The sequence below is a fragment of the Neodiprion lecontei genome, chromosome 2 (assembly GCF_021901455.1).
Source record: "Neodiprion lecontei isolate iyNeoLeco1 chromosome 2, iyNeoLeco1.1, whole genome shotgun sequence".
NCBI lineage: Eukaryota > Metazoa > Arthropoda > Insecta > Hymenoptera > Diprionidae > Neodiprion > Neodiprion lecontei.
In genome coordinates, this window is record NC_060261.1 from 40,694,977 (window position 1) to 40,715,788 (window position 20,812).

At 40.8% G+C, this 20,812-nt stretch overlaps 1 long non-coding RNA gene across 1 annotated transcript in view; it reads right to left on the reverse strand.

Moving 5' to 3' along the window:
• Positions 1 to 8,729: 8,729 nt before the first annotated feature.
• Positions 8,730 to 20,812, reverse strand: part of LOC124292710 — a 33,929-nt gene continuing 21,846 nt past the window's right edge. Inside the window, exons 2-5 of the long non-coding RNA XR_006902608.1 lie at positions 10,062 to 10,350; positions 9,857 to 9,985; positions 9,609 to 9,717; positions 8,730 to 9,432 (exon numbers count right to left, since the gene is read on the reverse strand). This is a non-coding gene — a long non-coding RNA (uncharacterized LOC124292710). The remainder of the gene's footprint in view (positions 9,433 to 9,608; positions 9,718 to 9,856; positions 9,986 to 10,061; positions 10,351 to 20,812) is intronic.

The window sequence follows — 20,812 nt, forward strand, 5'->3', positions numbered from 1 at the left end:
TCAAACCAATGCAATGCGACTTCAATCATTTGACACTGCTGATGAGGTGTGATAAATATTCTTTCCCACGAAAGGACGGAGGAGATAATATGCCGACTCTTTCATTCCTTTCGATCTGCAGTCAACTTTCGGGCAAAACTGATCGCCTCGTGAACCGAGATCATTCGCTATTGCTCAAGAGCCAGCCGATCGGGATAAATGTACAATGAAAAATTCCACGAGCCACTCCCACCTGCAGAGCAAACACGCTGATCAATCCGTCTATGTCTCGGTCTGAGGTTTCGGTGTCCGCAATATCTGGCTATGTAGTTTCACCTCCGACATCCTCCCGAAACTCAATTTCAAAATGGCAAATCATTGCCGAAGTGAACCAGATCACTGGGAACGTCTTCTTCGACCCACGCTTTATACTCTTGCATAGTACCGTATGATATGCCAAACTCTTACTTTCGAATGTGAGGTGATTCTTCTCCCTTTGGCATTATTTCAAGGAAATCTCTTTCGATATCGATTAATGTTTTTTATGCAGCTATTTTTATCTTTCAATATCTTTTGTTTTTGGGGAATCAGTTTATCTTTAAAACTTGGAATAAATGCCCTATTCGAGATTCTTTTGCGAGAAAATATGGATTTTTTTGAACGAGATGTAAGAAAAGAATCGATGATGCGAAGTCAGCACCGTTTGACTAAACGAAATCAATCGGAATAGTATCACCGTGGTGGTGTTAATGCCTTGTGTGTTGAAGGTATATATTTTGGTAGAACATTATCATCTGCCAAACAGCCGTGCGATTCGTTCTGGTATTTAATGTTCCATGTTAATAACCGCGGAGCTGTGATCAGGGGGAAGGATTTATGGATTAGAGAGAAAACCTGAAGAATTTTAGGAGCCTGGTCCGCTGATCAAAAGCCGAACATGTACAGGGATATATCAAAAGTGGACAGTGTTATTAAGTAATAACAACCCGAATCGAAATGTCAAGGTGTATTATTTCCAGCTCGGATCGCGTAGCATCGATAGGAATCACGATCGTCTAGCTCCCAGCTAGCATATCACAACACAAACTTGATCCAAATGCATTTATTATTCAGAACCTGCACGACAGTAATATCACACGTACTAATATTATATCGAATTATTGAGTGCAGTGGTTTATTACTTATGCAGCGATCGATAACGCGCCAAAAATCGATCGATCGAAGTAGGACGATTGGAAAAAAGTTAATGCCCAATCACTTCACTCTGACAAACTGGCTTCGCGAAACGAGTTGGAAGCTTTTCAAATGTCGTGGAGCTTATTTCTGAGAATAATATTGATAATAGTCCTCGAAATATAATCGATAAGAAAAAGCACACAGAGAAAAGGGTTTGTTAAATGAACTAAGTGTATACATGGTAGAAAAATTTTTATTTGAATGAACTAGCGTGAATTCACATTAAATGAAAAAAAGTATTTCTAACAATTTCTGTTTAGTTGAGCCTGGTTAAATATTTAGTTCAGGGAGTCAATTGACTCAAGCCGGCTGGTGCTTGAGTCAAATGAATGAACGTACAGTTGACAAATCTAATATAGTTCAGTAAACTTTACAATCTGGTTCAGCTTCGTAAACGATTCAGTTTATGGAGCCAATCGAATCTACGAACGTTTATTTGAATGAAAGAATAATAGCATGTTTAACGAATCGCATTTACTTGAGCACAGTAATGATATGTTGTTAGTTGATTCAGCTAACAATAAGTCAACTGGTCTCTTATTATCTTGGAGTTACAATTCACTTCAATAGAATAAGAAATCACCAAGCGAGAGTGAAAATTGCGTAAATCTATATCGAGTGAATATTTCACTCCAACGAGTGAAATTTGGAGCGATTATTTTCATTCTAAGAGTTTCGAGTTGAAGTTTACTCTCGAAGAGTTGCGCAGTTTTCACTCCATGGAAATTTAGATAGTGCAATATTGGCTGACTCAATGAATACGTTGCATTAGCATTATATGACGTTGTTACATCAATACGATATTCGTTTAATTTAGAAATTCACCTTGTCCCTTATTACCCGTATATTATTAGTTTCGGCAACTTGCACGATTGTTTTCGAGTGGAGAAGAATTTGAGGAGACTTTGTCGAGTGACAAAGGTCGCAATTTCAGCGCATGCATTGGATTGATTCGGTGTTACTGAGTTCGTGACGAGGCGCCTAGGTCGATTGGCCAATAAACTAAGCTGGATTTCCATCTCAAGAAGTAATCACCGACCATCGATTGTATGATTGTACGTTATTCACAACCAAGGTGAGTCCGGCTGCTACCGAACTATGAAGAACCCGCACGATTATTGGCCCAGGTAATGATGTAAAAAAAAAAAAAAAATAGTCGTAAATACCGCGGATCGCATCACCGCCGTAAGTGAGTCTAACACGTCCTTTGAGTTTCGAAATTCCTGCCGACTTTACCCTTAGTTACCGGAGAATTGGTATCGAGTTCTTTGGCGCCCAGGTTGTGTACCTCGGACTATTCTTCGGCAATAACCTGTCCAATCAGCCTGCTCATACTAATTGAACGTGACCTTTGGATCATTCGAAATAATTGGTAACGCACGCACTAAAACGCGTGCCTCACGCCCAGCCAGTAAAAATTCCGGAGCAACGGTGGGACCAGCTGACCAGGCTTGTAACTCGTTTGTCTTATACGGCTGGTTTATTCTGCGATGCGTTGCGAGATTCTAGGCGTGATGAAGAGCAGTTGAAGGATGCTCTTTTATGTACCGGCGACCTTGCTCGCCGCCTCGAGTCGTAGATCAAAAAGCCTTACGTCATTTGTATAATTATATACACGCCGCACCGGGATTGTTCGGGCCGTTACACTACATTCGATGATTACAGGGTATTGGTCTGATCATACCGTAATGAACGAGAACTAACTGTGAAATTGAACGTTCGGCTGTCGATCTTCTAAGCTGCAGCTTTCAATGCCACTTCGAAAATGCACGGTCGTGATTTGGAATGCAATTTTGTGAAGAGTTATCCCTTCACGGAACAAGGACTGAACCTTTGAAGTTCGTGAACCCATTAATCATGATTTCCAGTGCGCTCCATTGACAGGCATAGCGATCAATCGGTTCGAGGTTTCAAATGGCGAAGGTTGAAGAAAGCCAGAATTATACCGGCGTTACCCAATATCGCAGGAAACAAAGGATCAAAATCATTAAAGGGTGAAAGGGCCTCGTCTAGCTGTTCCTTCGCTCAGGTTTCATTCTCATTATGTCTGAGTCAGTTGGGTTGAGCAATTGACAGGCCTAAAATAACCGCGAGAAAAATAGAGAGAGAGAGAGAGAGAGAGAGAGAGAGAGAGAGAGAGAGAGAGAGAGAGAGAGAGAGAGAGAGAGAGATATTCGTGACCAGGTGGCTGTTTGAAGGAATTTGAAAGTGCAAGGTAGAAAAAATTCCATTCATTACATTCGTGTTTCATCTCTATCTACTGGTCAAACAATTTATGTATTCAGACCAACTGCATAGCTCAGCTTCTACAGAGAAATCTAAATAATCATCCAGTCTGCAAAATCCAAAGTGAATGTGTTTCTCAGGGGTTAGGCACTGATTCATGCTGAATTTTTTCTGCGGGTTCACGGTGGCCACAAAGAGCTGCATGAATACAGCTCACGATCAGGAATGATTCACCCTGAGGTAGCTTCATTAAAATTGCATAACATTGAAACAGGCATCGAATTAATTCGTTCAGCGAGAGTTCCAAGAAAAAAACAACGCGGTCTGGTGAATAACTACAAGCGCGGAGTAAGTCTGCAGATTGGGTAAGAAATAATCTGTTTCCAAATCGCAATGGCCTGGCCATGTCTAACCCTCAACTGAAATGAGGACAATATTCAAAAAGTCAAGGGTTTCGGGTCATTGGAGCAGACTAAAGTGATCTCAAATGAGAAGATCCATCATGAGCTCTGAAGCGTATGGATTTAAGGAAGCCGTTACGTCGGACTAAGGCATAATTAAGAGTTTCTTTTACGAGTTTTTATCCACACCAATGTCCGAAGATGTGATCAATAAACATTTTGTTCGTACAGGTAGGATTGAAATTTTTGACGTATTTTTTTTTTTTTTTTTTTTACCAATTCTTTACAGTTTACGAAAAACGTGAAATTTTTTAAACTCGTTTCTCATCAATTCTCCATAATTTTTGCGGTCTCTTATTTAGTTTTTCTTCAGAAAACATCAATGGTCGTCATTGTTTGACCTGAAGCGTAATACGCGGTAGGCAGCGATGGTCGAAATTGAATCAGGATCCATTGAGTAAGAGCCTGGACAGATTCTGATAAGATAAGTTTGAAATTAGATTTATTGTTGGCTAATTGAGTTTTTTGCAACACCACCCACAATTGGGGCACTTCATTGTTATACGTTAAACTGTTTGCAGGGTTATTAGATTGCATATTCGACTTCTAGGTTGGGTACATACAGCCGATAGTATCTTAGGGTGCGATAAATGTATTGCAACAGGTAGAGAAATTAATCTCCGACTCCACAGGTTTTGTTACGGAGTCAGCTCTACGCGACATTTCAGACAGGCATCGTCCGCATGTCTTGATATACGCAAAGCTGCAGGTGATGGGATTTCGTTTAATCGAAATGCGTTAATCTGTTGCCTTTGATCAAAGCCTCGGCGTTTATTACGTTGGTATTAATTGCGGTTGAACTTGTTCGCGGGAATACCTACGCGAGTATTCACTTTAATCGACCCCTTCATGTGATTATTAACTCTTGAGGCGTTCGGCAAATTGCGCTGGTTTTTTGAAGTTCCTAGAGCGTAAGAAAATGTTGGCCGATTTTCACTGTAATATCGTTTACTGATAGCCTAGTTTATTCTGTGTAATTGAGAGTGAAACATGCACACGGAAAATCATAATTTGCAAGCTTTGGAATCATTGATCGGTAAGATGAAAATCTTACGTATGAATCTCGATGAAATGATTTCGCGAGGTTATATTAGCTAGTCGGACATAATGAGATTAATCGTAAAGTTTTGATGCGGAGATGTCAGAGTTGCACATACGTGAATTATGATTGTGATATCCCATGAAACAAAAATTGCTCACCCGGTAAAGAGAATTGAATCTCGATCAATAATGTGAAAATTGCGATTCAAATAAATTCTCATTTCATTGAATGTTTTTATTCGGAAACCTACTCCGTGGTAGACATCTGATGAAAGTACGACAACGAAAAATAAAGACTTTTTATTTTCAGAATCGTTAAAGTTTTCAGCTCAAACCCGAAGGGTTCTGAAGTAGCCTCACTTATTTCGTGATTTTCAGAGCATATAATTTTTTGTTTCAGAATCGATTTAGATGACACTTTTCGGAATGATTGCACCCTAGGAAACGAGAGAGAGACATCAAAGAGAGCAGAGGACCGGCAGCAAAGAAATTACCAAGAATTGCGAACAAGGCATTCAAAACAGTGTAGGACCAGCAGCTGCAGAAATACGAAGAGTATAAGGAAAATTAAATTATTTATTGATATGAATACAGGTTACGTGAAACAGTGACGATTAAATATCACACAATACATCGTATGTTAGGGAGATACATTGCACATGGAGGCAATATTAAACATGAACTATGCTTACCAACTAGAATGATAACTAGTTCAAATATCATTTTTTATGGTCTGCTCTAACAAATGTATATTGCACTTTGCTCACTCTTTCTTAATACTTTCTTTGTCTTTGACTATAACACAACTTGTCAATTTTTTTTCGAACTATACGCTGACATTCAAATGCATGTACAAGATGGAAGAAATATGTAATAAAGGGTGTCTGAAATAAAACAAAAACCATATATATATGACTTTTTCATTTTCCTTCCTCATCTCTGCAGGAGAACCCAGTAGAAATTTTATAATTTTAGGCGGTAACTTCTGATCCATTGCTCGCAGCGCAATGGGATTGCGCCCAATCGATTTCTCTCGCCAAATTACGTTAGGATAGTGCAAGAAAGAATTTATTCCAGCACTTTTCAAAATCGCGAAAATTTTCACCAAAAATGCAAAGGGGTTAGCCTTGCTTTTTTCTTCATTTTTTGAGCTGAAAATTTTTGGTCTCTGATTCGATTCAAATGACCCTTTTCTGACTAATTGGACCCTTAGGAACTGAGAAAACGCAGAGAAAAGAGCGTGGGATCAACAGGGAAGAAGTGACGGAGGAAAAAGCACCTGCTGAAAAATGTCGAAAATTCAGGTTCTGGTTTTTTCATCCAATCGATTTTTCTCGCAAAATTACGTCGGAATAGCGCCGCAATTAATTTATTCCAGCACTTTTCAAAATCGCGAAAATTTTCGCCAAAAATACAAAGGGGTTAACCTTCCTTTTTTTTTGGCCAAAAAATTTTTCGTCTCAGAATTGATTCGTATGACTTTTGTCCGACCAATTGGACCCCAAGGAACTCAGGAAACGCAGCAAAAAGAGCGTGGGATCAACAGGAGAGAAATGACGAAGGAAAAATCACCTGCTGAAAAATGTCGAAAATTCAGGTTTCCGTTTTTTGGCTGTAACTTCCGATGCGTTGATCGCAGCGTATTGGGACTGCATCCAATCGATTTTTCTCGCAAAATTACGTCGGAATAGCGCCGCAATTAATTTATTCCAGCACTTTTCAAGATCGCGAAAATTTTCGCCAAAAATACAAAGGGGTTAACCTTCCTTTTTTTTTGGCCAAAAAATTTTTCGTCTCAGAATTGATTCGTATGACTTTTGTCCGACCAATTGGACCCCAAGGAACTCAGGAAACGCAGCAAAAAGAGCGTGGGATCAACAGGAGAGAAATGACGAAGGAAAAATCACCTGCTGAAAAATGTCGAAAATTCAGGTTTCCGTTTTTTGGCTGTAACTTCCGATGCGTTGATCGCAGCGTATTGGGACTGCATCCAATCGATTTTTCTCGCAAAATTACGTCGGAATAGCGCCGCAATTAATTTATTCCAGCACTTTTCAAAATCGCGAAAATTTTCGCCAAAAATACAAAGGGGTTAACCTTCCTTTTTTTTTGACCAAAAAATTTTTCGTCTCAGAATTGATTCGTATGACTTTTGTCCGACCAATTGGACCCCAAGGAACTCAGGAAACGCAGCAAAAAGAGCGTGGGATCAACAGGAGAGAAATGACGAAGGAAAAATCACCTGCTGAAAAATGTCGAAAATTCAGGTTTCCGTTTTTTGGCTGTAACTTCCGATGCGTTGATCGCAGCGTATTGGGACTGCATCCAATCGATTTTTCTCGCAAAATTACGTCGGAATAGCGCCGCAATTAATTTATTCCAGCACTTTTCAAAATCGCGAAAATTTTCGCCAAAAATACAAAGGGGTTAACCTTCCTTTTTTTTTGACCAAAAAATTTTTCGTCTCAGAATTGATTCGTATGACGTTTGTCCGACCAATTGGACCCCAAGGAACTCAGGAAACGCAGCAAAAAGAGCGTGGGATCAACAGGAGAGAAATGACGAAGGAAAAATCACCTGCTGAAAAATGTCGAAAATTCAGGTTTCCGTTTTTTGGCTGTAACTTCCGATGCGTTGATCGCAGCGTATTGGGACTGCATCCAATCGATTTTTCTCGCAAAATTACGTCGGAATAGCGCCGCAATTAATTTATTCCAGCACTTTTCAAAATCGCGAAAATTTTCGCCAAAAATACAAAGGGGTTAACCTTCCTTTTTTTTTGACCAAAAAATTTTTCGTCTCAGAATTGATTCGTATGACGTTTGTCCGACCAATTGGACCCCAAGGAACTCAGGAAACGCAGCAAAAAGAGCGTGGGATCAACAGGAGAGAAATGACGAAGGAAAAATCACCTGCTGAAAAATGTCGAAAATTCAGGTTTCCGTTTTTTGGCTGTAACTTCCGATGCGTTGATCGCAGCGTATTGGGACTGCATCCAATCGATTTTTCTCGCAAAATTACGTCGGAATAGCGCCGCAATTAATTTATTCCAGCACTTTTCAAAATCGCGAAAATTTTCGCCAAAAATACAAAGGGGTTAACCTTCCTTTTTTTTTGACCAAAAAATTTTTCGTCTCAGAATTGATTCGTATGACGTTTGTCCGACCAATTGGACCCCAAGGAACTCAGGAAACGCAGCAAAAAGAGCGTGGGATCAACAGGAGAGAAATGACGAAGGAAAAATCACCTGCTGAAAAATGTCGAAAATTCAGGTTTCCGTTTTTTGGCTGTAACTTCCGATGCGTTGATCGCAGCGTATTGGGACTGCATCCAATCGATTTTTCTCGCAAAATTACGTCGGAATAGCGCCGCAATTAATTTATTCCAGCACTTTTCAAAATCGCGTACATTTTCGTCAAAAATGCAAAGGGCTAGCCTTGCTTGTTTTTTAGCAAAAAATCTTTTTGAATCGATCATTCTGACCATATCTGGACTTAATGGACCATAGAGAACTAAGAATACGCACAAGAGAGAGCGTAGGAACAACAACAGAGTTATCACGACGAATAGAACAAGTTTACTGAAAATTGAATCACTTTTCTTGTCATTTTTGCAGCAAAAAATTACAGAACCTACATAGGCTATTAATCTGAGGCATTCGAATTGTAGTTAGGAAGATATAAAACAAATATCATACTGCGTCACATTGCATTTATTAGTTACTAGTGTACAGACATATTTATGTTTAATACTAATAACAAATTCGACATAAACATAAATGAAACATTCCAGGTACACATTTCATCATATATTCCTAGTTTTCATCTATTAACCGAGAACATGAATATATATGTATGCTAATGAAACACAGTAAGTCAACGATTTAAAATAATAACATGTTCATTCATCTCACGCAGATGTGTCGATAATTGCACCGTGAAGACGACACGGACTTATTCACAGAATAGATGGACTCTATGTTCTTGAGTGTTACCAACCGCAGATTGCAAAATATGTTTATTTGAATATATAAATATTGCAAACTCCAACCCTACTTTAGTCCATTCAGCAGGATTACTAACAGCACATCAAACTGACACTCACTTTTATCTCGTACAAAGACGATCTAGCGTTTATAAGTCAGCATATGCCAACACACCGATTATAATTATCAGCTGACTGGTAGATTAGGTGCTCGGGCAGTCGCAGCGTGATCGTTTTTTCGTGATTTCTCTGTCAGAACCTTCTTGTACGGACTCCAGCCTATCCAGTACCCACATAGTCGAAGCATCTCCAATGGTAAAAGATTCTCACAACACTACCGAAGCAGTAGAAATGGTGAGAAAAAGTGAAAGATCACATTACTGCTGATGATTTGGGGCTCGCAGAGCTAATCATCCGTCGTCTTCATCGTCGCGTCGACTGGTTGTGACAAGCGGGGTGCCACCAGATTCACCTTCCACTTTCTTACTTGAGACCGGATGACATTCTATTTCCACAACAACAAAAATAAATGTTACCAAGGAAATTGACCAGTAACAGCGGTAGCATCGATTATAAAATCAACAAACAATGGAAATTCGTTCGGTTTTCCATCTCAAGAATCCTTTGCGATAAAATTGTGTTACCAACAAACGTGGGGAAATAATCAAAAGTTCTACTAACCTTTGGTCATTTCATCACCATGCTTTATTCAGGTGGGAATGCTTTGCCAGACGGTGTCGAATAAGGGCCCTATCCCAAAGCATTGAGTGTCACCCTGCTTGTTGAGGCCCTGCAAGCAAATTGGCTCTCATTAAAGACGAAGTGCTTCGATTAACTCTAAGAAGGGTACGTTCGATCAGACGGCGTCGCTCAAGATAGACACGCATTTAATTTCCCTTCGTGTTTACTCGAGCACGGAAAGCCTTAACCTTTCTCTTCCGGAATGTTGGAGCCGAGGCGTTGCACGCGAAGAGTGATTGGCGAAAAATCATCCAGCTGACATTGGTGGCCTATGGAGTGTGTCGGACACCCAAGCGTTGGCCGTGGTGCTCGACAAGCTGGAACCAACAATACAAGCCTTTAATTATATGCCAGCTGTTTCACCTGGGTCTTGTAGTACAAGTATTCGCTCACGCCTTTACGTGTTCTTCTCCGAATAGACACACTTGGGATTCCATTTCCATTGACGTAATTCTCCGAACCAATACCCACCGACTCATGCCTCTTAGCTACTTCAAATTGTCAATCATGGATGGAACCATCATTGCAATCGCAATCACTATGACAATGAACTCGGCACCAGCTCCGCCTCGCGTGCTACTCATCAGGTATTTATAGTTCAGGTTCATATCCATGGCTTCTGGGCATTTTCTGATTCTTATGCTGCTAGATGAAGTCCTGCCGAGTTCAAACACCCGGTACGCTAAATTGCAACAGGAGACTTCAAAATTACGTCATTCAAGTAGAATGGCTCGAACGGTTTGTTACAAATTCAAAAAGTCAATCTCTAGAGTCTCTTTTCGTTAAGTATATTTATTTTTTTACTCTCTGTGTAAAATATGGAAACTCTGCGATTTCGAGACATCTAATAAGGTCAACAAACTCTCGCAGTATTTTCATCGTTTGATTGCCCGGTCAGAACCATACCTGTGCCTTGGCCAGTTCGATTTCGGTTAGATTTCAATAATTTCAAGCCTGACCTTCACCGGTAAAATGTTTCTTCTTCGTTTTATTGTTTGTGTAAGTTGTATTCGTCATTGGGCAAACTGGACGCACCGTGCGAAGGCTTGGCCTCATGCCTTTTTCGGTCTATAATAGCATTTTTGCTAGATCTGCTATTTTTGGCGAAACCTACAAGACGGGTTTCACTTTTATTTTGCAGACCTGAGAGAATGATAACCCAGCATGGATATATCGTACGTTCCGGAGCTAATTAGGTGAGCTATAAAACGCGAATTACGGCAGAGGCTCATATTATTCATGAGTTTATCGCCGAGATTAGCCACGAACGTGGGTTAATTCAACGTTTTGAAATATAGTCACTTATACAAAATAATGCGCGTCATGAGTATAATAGCTGTTCAGAAGTTGTAAAAAGGTGTATATTAGAAACGCGATGAACTCATTCAATCTATTTTTTCGCTCTTCTTGGTTTCACTTCTATTCAATTTTTCAGTTGTTCTTTAATCATCGGTAATTGAATTTGAGGAAAAAAATTCGACAAGGCCAGCCAGTTTTTGGGAACCCACCAAGTCGTCCACGCATTCCAACGTCCTCCTAATCGCAAATGAACTTTGCAAACTTACTTACACTATTCCATCCCAGTGATGCTTACATACCGGTAACGATAAGTCAAATTCACCGTCGTTACCGAGACGCCTGCGTCGAATCGAACGACGCCAAACATGGTGAAGCAATTCAAACTAGCGTTATAATTTGTACAACACGATAATTAATTTCACTTCGCAACGCTCGGCTTAGTAATTATGTGAGTTTGCTTTGTGCCACTGATGCTGACACATATACATTACAAATAATATACCCTAGTCGAGCACTTCACTGCATAGTCTGCCTTGTGCCAAATTTATTAGTGAACCGAAGATTTCACGCTCGATATTAACCGGCTTTGAAATTTTTAATCGATTCAAACTATTATACTCGATTTTATACTCGTTCGTGTATCAAAATAAAACGCACACAGTCTAATGAGCCGTGTAAATGATCGAGTTTATCGCAGAAGCGGAGGTCTGCAAAGTCGTCGAGAATGGGATCGAAAAGTGAAGTCATGTTATTTCCAGACTGTACGTATTATGCAAATGTGAGGCAAGGCCGCGACCTTAAACCAATTACTCACTATTTCGTTGATTGTTTCGAGACGTTTCGCCGGCTCGAATCGACCGTCAACGTGAGTGACAATCCCTTGACGTACGGTAAGTGATTTATTTACCAGCGTTATCCTGACAAACAAACGATAATTGGACAGTTCTGAACCGCCACATTCACCCACATGCGTGGACCACGAAACTTGCGGCCTCTCTTACTCACACATGCTCTCCGAATCATATCAAACAATTAATTGCAGCGATAATTATCTGCCTAATGTTGTCTAACGTCAGTATTTCGTCATTTGAAGTAACATGTAGGTATCTCAATATTTGATAGATCGTTTCAGTAATGGCCACACGAAACTGACTAGCGATATCTGAAAAAATCGGACAATTTATTGGCGACATGTAAGCGTCTTTGCAAGTTGTACTCTGACGATACGCGAAATGATGACCAATTTGTTTGGAAAGGGCACAATTATGGATATCATTGAGAATATTTCCATAGACGGTCCTTCGAACTGTTACTACCGCGATTCCACACCAGATACGATGCAGACTTGAAAAGAACGATTTGCTGCGAATCGTGACTACGTACGTGATATGACTCTGTAATAACTGCATTAGAAATGAAAGTAAACTTAGTTGGGCAGGTTTGCCTCCGAACGCTTTCGCGAACATCACATCTCGCTCAGCTTCACACTGCATTGTTATAGTAGGTAGGAACTATCACTTAACAATTAGTAGTGAATCGCTGTGCCGGAACGAACATAACGAGACGTTTAAGGAACTGTTTGTACATCATCATCGGCAACTGTAAAAACTGATCTCAACCTTTCGATTGTTCGTGCCTTTCTCGTCTATTCTTTCTGCTCCATGGATCACTTGATCCTTAAATCTGAGAACTACGACAAACGGCCAAGAATGCAAAACGAAATAGAATAAACAATTCGAATTCACTAAATGCAAATCACTTCAATAATAAGCGTACCATGCATATAAAAGAAATTTTTCAGCCCGGGGTTCGCGACCTGTAAGCTCCATATCAAGATATTCACACTCTTTAATTTTTCGCATCGACGAGCAGCTGACCCAGCGTGAACCCCGTCCAATTATGAGCTGCATTAAATCGTTCGCTAAAACCGGAAACGATCAAGCAGTTCCGCCTATACAGATAAGAGGGCGAGAGAATTGAACCGCTCCTTGCATATCACGGTGAAGACATCCTCGCGTAATCTCCCCGTAATATCTTCGATATGAAATTCCATATTTTCACGGTCCAAAACTCCATGAACGCCCATGTAACAGACAATCGTGCGAATATGTGTCTCGGGTATTTTGCCCGGGAGAAAGCGTGTCTCATTTCGGAATCGGCTGAACTGAGGCAGCCCACGTTGGTTGTCTCAGGCCATTGTCCACCTGCACCTGTGTACGTTGTTTATGGCGGTAAAATACCTGCACGGGTACCTTTTGCAGTAGCCCTGCATCGCACAACAGGCTACTCGCTCAAAGTGGACAAGACGCGTTAATTGCTTGCGCTTTCATTGCCACTCGCGTGTGTGTGTGGCAGTAGATGCGCCATGTGACTATGGCCTAGCCGTACACTTTGGTACTTATCTCGGCATCCATCCGCAGCCAGGGCATCTGAAAAACGGATTGCGGCCGGTTGCGCAATTTCACCGCAGTGTTATGCTCCACTTCCAGAGGCAATGAGTGCAGCGCAAAAAAGACTCGAACGAGAAGCGGACACGCGTTGATTATTGTTTACAAAATTTTTGAGCTTACATAAACTCATTATATTTTCATCGATTGATTGCTGCGGTTTTTTTTCTACCTTGAATAACGACGATCGTACAATATTTTGAAAAACTCAAGTTGTCCTTTTTTTTCGTACCGTTTGAGTCCCTGGACCGATTTTTTTGGCAAATTTAACGAACTACTGGGCATAGAGTCGAAAGCGTTGCTTCAAAAACTGTTCTCTCCATCCCCATTCATAGATTTATATATATATATTTATACTAGCCTCTGAGCCCATAGATTATATCGAATGCGTGTCGGATAGCACGTGTTGATTTGAATGGATTTGGCGGCCACTTTCTTTCACGTGTATCTCCGCGGCTCTCTTAACTATAAGATCGGCTTTTGTTGCTCGATTTGAATTTCTTTTTGAGTAGGTGTACGTGATCAGTATAGCAAACAGACTCGGCTCGTTAATATTCAGCCAAAGGCGAATGCTGCTCTCCGTATAACACAACCTGCACGAATTTGCGACAGAGTCAATGTATATTTATACAGATATAATGCAATTCTTCTGTAAGCTCTTTGTTTTCTTTCTATTTTTAGCCTCTTGCAAGCACCGCGTGTGAATTGTTACTTTTACGGAAATTTCCATAAAAACAGTTGTGGGGAAATTCTGTTATTTTCCAATGCTCGGTAAACGCGACTGCAGAGAATTCCTCAGGCGTGATTTCTTATCTTGCGTATGCTAATATTGTGTCCGATATATATTAGACATTCTGTGACGCGATCGGATTGCTTCCGCCTGACATCCGACGAGCTCACGGCTTTGCGACGTTGATTTTTGATACCCATGTATAACGCATTACGTCCAAGACAACTTTGAAAGTGAAACTAGAGTTAAAAAACAGAGTTAAACTTTTTTCACCCATCGTTTCCATTTTTTCTTGCGACCCGCGGCTCCCTTCGTTTCAAACTTGCATAAAAATCTTCGTAGTCAGGTACTCTAGGCTTGGTTTTCGTCAAGCGACCGTTGACTCAGGTTTCTTCAACCGACCCAAGACCCCGTAGGGCATCTTTCACGGCCCAGACAGTGGTCAACACCGTCATATCTCGCAACAGAAACCCTGTCTCTCCCTATGCATATGGCGTAACTTGCGGAGCGAATGCTGCATTGACCGCCTCGGAGGCGCCTCCCAGGTATGTAATGCATCCGATGCGGAGGCACACGCGTTCGGCCGTCCTTCTCCGCATGCCTCCGCACATGCCTAAAAAAGGAAATGAGAGAAAAATTTGAGCCGAAGGAATCGTTACGGTGGCATTAGACGGTACGGAATCATCGCATCGAGGGAATAGATGAAAACGGAAGACAAATTTGCGGTAAAGTCGAAGATCAAGTACGGAATTTGTTTCGTCCAAAGCATGAGCGGCCGTTCGTGGACAACAAAAAGTCAACCGTTTCTGCACGTATAATATGACGCTCGCAACTCGACTCTGTTTCACAACGCTATTTAACACTCCTTTTATCCACGGCGTCCACCGAACCAAATGGCTATGTGGACCGTCAGGACGCTGTTCTATCGTATATGTGAATTTTGTCCTGTTTTTATGCAAAGACGAAAGATGTCGCAAGGCCGTGTATAACTCATCTGGATGTAGGTACTTTACAGTCGCAGAATAAGGTCTTGCACAATTGTTCACTCGGCAAAATTCAACTCAACAAGGCATGTTAACCGAAAGTACCTGTTATCGTCTCGTAATGGAAGTGCCCGTAACGCCGACCACGTATGTGTATGCAAATCAGTCACTTAAAATTGCTCGCCGTTGCGCGTTGTGTGCCTGTCCGGTTTCACCCTTTGTCCTCCTCCTCTCTTTCCTCGGCGTTTTGCTGATCGATTTTTCGTGTCTTCATCTCCCTAATCGAAACCCACTTCCTTTCTATGACATAACGATCTCGGTTTTACACAGAGATCGGTTGTAACTCGATGAGTGGATGTCTTGTTTCAATGGTTGATGCTAATAATTGCTGGTAAAAAAAATTTTTCTAAATAAAATATCGGAATCACAAACGAAAACAAAGATTTTTCGTAATAACTGACAGTTCGATGAGTTTTCATAAACATGGAACGGTTTTAGCATTCGAGCAAGTTTCAACCTTATACCCGTAAAATTCAATGTAGAACAATTCTGCTATAAAATCGAAAGAAAGTTTTTAGTTCAAGTGAATTGCGTAACCAACGATCGATTTTTCCTTCAACAAGAGTAAAAATGTTTAAAAAATGGAATGGGTACCTGATTTCCAACGGGGAGATTATGACGGTGTCAATTCATTTCCGTTGGGCGGGAGGTCGAATGTTACGCGCGTCTTTTTTGACGTTCACAAATTTCAAATGACACGTGGAGCGATGTGGCGGCGAAGATTGTTTAATCCAGAGAGCGCGAGAGGTCGAGAGATCGTTTCTCCGTGGTGGCGAACAAGCCATTCGCCCACTTTCGCGTTGCCAAACGGTTAATGGTTTGCCGAAAGAACAACCTGCCGTCGTGTTCCTTGGCCTCGCTGGATTTCCCAGTAGCAGATTATCAGGGTGCGCCCGGGTCCTGCGGACGCGTAAGGTCCAGGTGTCGATTGGACGATTTTGATCTCCTCGAGCCTGAAACGACGCTGCAGACTGCAGAGAACGAGGATCGCCGTGTCTAGACAGAGACGGACGGAACTTGATTTATAGTTCATTTTTTATTCATGTTCGTATGACACCGCTCGAACGCAGTCTTAATGCGCCTTTTAGCGAGCAGTTTACGGTGACATAAGATGTCGTTTGATCCCTCAAACTAGATCCAAATAACACACGTATCTTACGAAACTTATATTCTTGTGATTTAAATAATATCTGAGGAGAAAATTGAACCGTACTGCTATTAGCATAACAAGAAGTATAGGATTTTTATATAATTATACATTATATAAATTCATAGGAAAAGATTTACATTTCACTAAATCTTGTCGGCGATAAATCAAAATCGTTTTAACTGTTGCAAATTTCTATGCAAATGTAAAAGTTTCTAATTCTAACGTACGCGAATAACTGCCTATCTCTTGAAATGAAATGTTCACGAATGAATTATGATCCCAATCATTGTCCAAGTCTTACGGTTATTGCACTGCGCTTACGTAACCCTTAACTACTAAGTGCAATCCGCACGTCAGGACTCTAAACGCGAAATGTTCTCGAAATTGCATAAAATTCGCGATTTGACAGGATAAAAAAATAGCGTTACTTCCGGGTTACAGCGAAGAATGTTCGGTTACACCTAAATTGCACTAACGACTAAGATTGTCGCGGTAAATCCCAAACGTGAGTATATAAAATGAGGTTGAAAGGAGGCTGATACGGGCTTGGCTGGGTAAATACCGCATCAATTCACACCTGTTCTACTATAGGTATTAACGAGGTACTTGTGTAGTGAGGTCATGCGAATTGCCACCACTTTGTTGTGTCAAGTCGGTTGTTGCTTCGTTTTCGGTTTGAAGAAAATTCACACTTAGGTTCTACACAACGGTCCAACCACCGTGACTCTCGTCGTAAATATATAGAGAAACAGGAAGTTCGAATGAAAGAAAAAATAAATAAACATATAAATAAAGAGTCAGGCGTATAAATTTGTTACAGAATCGTTACGTGTGGTTGCCAAAAGAAATTAGCACTCCAATTTAGTGTAAAAATATATTCGCGCATTCCGTCATATTGTGTTCACGTCATTTTTTTTTTTTTTTTTCTTTTCTTTTTTGACTTGGGCAATAACAATAACGATAATAATTTTTTTCCCTTCATATTATACTTTGCATAACGCAATCATATCCACACTCCGCGGTCAATTCTGACATTAACGATGTTTTGTCGCGTATCGTAGTCATCCGCGTTTATAACAATATGCCGCGAGTAATGCACGCGGATGTTGTATTTGTGTAGACACGCGTGATTTACCGATTTCCAATTGCAAGTTAACGAGGAACTTGGCAATGCGGCATCCGAGGAAGCCATTATTCATATCTACTACCGGCGATGACTGATTACAGTGTCGAAAATCGTGGTGCTTGCTCTTCATTGAACGAATAACGAACGTCGTTTTCTTCTCCTTCGTTTTTCTCCTCTATCTTTTATCTCCAAGAACGAAGATGTTCGATGTAAGGAAGCGACAAAATGGGGACACGTATAAATCGAGTGAATGAAATTTATTGGAAGTGCGAAGGTAGAAATAAATCTTTTCGATGTTCTTCGGCTCGGAGAACCATGGTTTTGTCGAATACGGTAAAGAACTTCACCAAGGTCTTGGAGGTATAATGCAGATATTCGGGTATTCAATAACGAAACGAAAAAATCTGCGTTACTCGGCTCTTCTCGCTTTACCACTCGAAAGAATTCATCTCTGTCGTTATGCGCGCACATTAGTTGCAAACTCGAGGTTCAGAGATAAAGGAGGCGATTAAGCTCAGCGCCGGTTTAAGAAACGCGACCGTTTTAGCTCAGCTTTAAAAGATTTGTTCGGAGCGTGCGAGACGCGTTGCATCCATCGCATTATAGTAACGTCGTGGGATAATCGTGCCGCCCAAATCCAAGAATTGCCTGTATAGAAAAAGGTAGAGAGATAGAGAAAAGAGAAAAAAAGAGACCAGCCGAAACCTCGAAGGATACAATTTCAATAGAATCTGACTGTCTCTATTTCGAAAACTAAACGCCGGTGACGCAGCTAATTAAAAATTTAGATCCAACGTGTCACAATCCTCCGAAACTGGACTTACTTGGACCGCGTGTATTTTTTTCTAAATGTATTCGGAATACCTCTGCTGGACCAAGTAAGCTGCGGCAATAATCGTTCCTCATGCCGGCTGCAGGCCACGACAATCAGAGATGTCAGAGTCGTTAGACCTCTGCATAATTCATCACTGAGAGGAAGAGAAGAAAGAGAGAAAACAAAAAAAAAATGCGAAGAATGGAAGACAAAAACGATCAGAAAAAGCGCAAAATAATTACACAAGGCTCGGCGCGCGGCGCTTAAGGATGCTGGTTCCTCGATTACGTATTGACACGTCGAAAATTCGGAGTAAACATCCATTTTTCAAACGAGCTAAACAATGCCGGACAGTCCCGCTAACCAAGATCGCAAATAGGATATTGTATATTTAAAGACATGACCAAGGTGGACGTTTTTTCCGTTTATACTACACCAGATGCGTAACTATTTCTTACATCTCTCGTCATGCGTTATACGTATTTACGTAACTTCGCGTTGTATACCTACAATACTTGCCGACTCGGTACGCTAAAACGATTTGCGAAATTCGATCACCGTTCTGTTAACAACAATTTTGCCCCAGTTCCATCTATTCCACTACCGGAACCGATTCGTTGGTCCTTTTTCCACTACAGCTGACTCATCGATTTATCGTTAGCAATTAGTTGGCGAATGAATTGCTGACCAGTCTGTAATGTACGGTATATGCCCGTATTGCAGACACGAGTTAGTTGTCTGTAACCCCGGGCGAAGGACGCTGAAACCGAACCTTTTGTTGGGTCGAATCGACTCGGGTTCCGGGAGTAAATCGAAATCGAAATTGAAATTGCAGTAAATTTCTAGGGCAATAAATAGCGCGGTGCACGAACAGCAAATGGATTTTCGCAATCGCGCGATTTGTTTCCCACCAGAAAATAAAACATATAAATATACCGAGTGACCGAAAGTTCGAATCGAATGTGCAATTGGCTCGAAATATTTCCAAGGATTTCGAGGCTCTTCAGGCTCGAGGCGTTGAAGAATTGGACCTGTTTCTTAAAATTTTTTTCAACTTAGCTCGTTACGCTTTGCGTGCCTCAATCACGTCAGCGAATTTGCTGGAAGATATAAAGGCTGCGGAGCAAGGATTTCCTAAATCACGTACGCTGGCAAAATCACGGCTATTATTTACATTGAATTTATTTTTCATGGAATTAAACCACTGCCCAAATACGGAGCAGACGAAATTTCGTTCCGTCCGTCGTCGGTGGCGATTTTTACCGATCCATGACGCCTGCTCGATCCCACCTCTACGTTTCTCTGCATGTGTGTGTGTACAATAATTGCGGCAGGAGAAGCCCTCGAGGCGTTGGTGATTCTTGGACAACGCCCGTACCTACATAACGGGCCCTGAAGCGAGTCTTTCCCTTTCGCCTCCGTTGCGCTGGCGGTTTTACACTACGTATAATTTTTCCACAGAGTTCGCCCTGCAGAGCTTCTTGCTGCCACCGTATTATTCAATTTTTATTGTACTTTGCCTGTGAATTTAGCCTCGAGATATCACGGGGCTAATTTGTCACCGCCAATATACTTACCTTCTACCTTGCACGTTTCGCAATTCCGTCCGGCTTGGTACTTACTCTACGTTACGTACGAATCGTTCCCGGATGTAGAATTTTACGTGCAGGATGTAGCGCAAACACCCACGAAATCGGATGATATCGGAATGAGACTGGGCGAGCCAACTCGATGTAGATATTAGACTATAATCTTCGCGCTGGAATGTTTGGAGGAGAAAAATAAAACAACAAGGGACAAGAAATATTGTCGTTTTTATCATTTCATTAGGTATGTTGATCTCCCACGCAGCATTTTTTATACGGACCGCAGTAATCGATTTTTAGTTTTATATATTTAGTTTAAATAACGCCCGAAACGACGATGGTTTAATTCTTTTTCATTCGATTCTGTATAAATTTGTGGCAAAAAAATATTACCGACACGGTGGAAAAGAAAAACAAATCACGGAAGATTACCTTTTTTTCGTCATAGAATGCTTTTTAACATTATCTTCTGACTTCTCTGTGTAAGAAATTTATTAGAGAATTATAGATATCGGCTGTTAAATGATACTTATTAGCGTCTCAAATTTTCGTCGAAAAATTTCAGAAAGGTCCGTGTTAGGATAGAATAAATATGATAATAATAGAATCAAGGCATTCTGTAGCTAGGAAGTTATCAACCTTGGAGATCTTACGCAATTTTTCTACGATCTAAATTTTCTGAAAACAGTAATCACGGAGTCAAAACAACAAGAGACACGATCGTTGTTTTACGTTATTCTCTTTTGGTTTGTTTGACATCTGCTTGAAAGAAGGTGAAAAAAATCTGCTTGATTTTTGATGAGTTGTAAGAAAAGAAATTAAAATCCTTCCCAGAATACAAACGAAGAAAAGGGTTTGGAGAATAAAAACTTGATTAGTCGATCAATTAAAGATTTTTGAAAGACAAGAAAATTTTTAACGGCTGTAATCGTCCTTCGGGAATCCGATG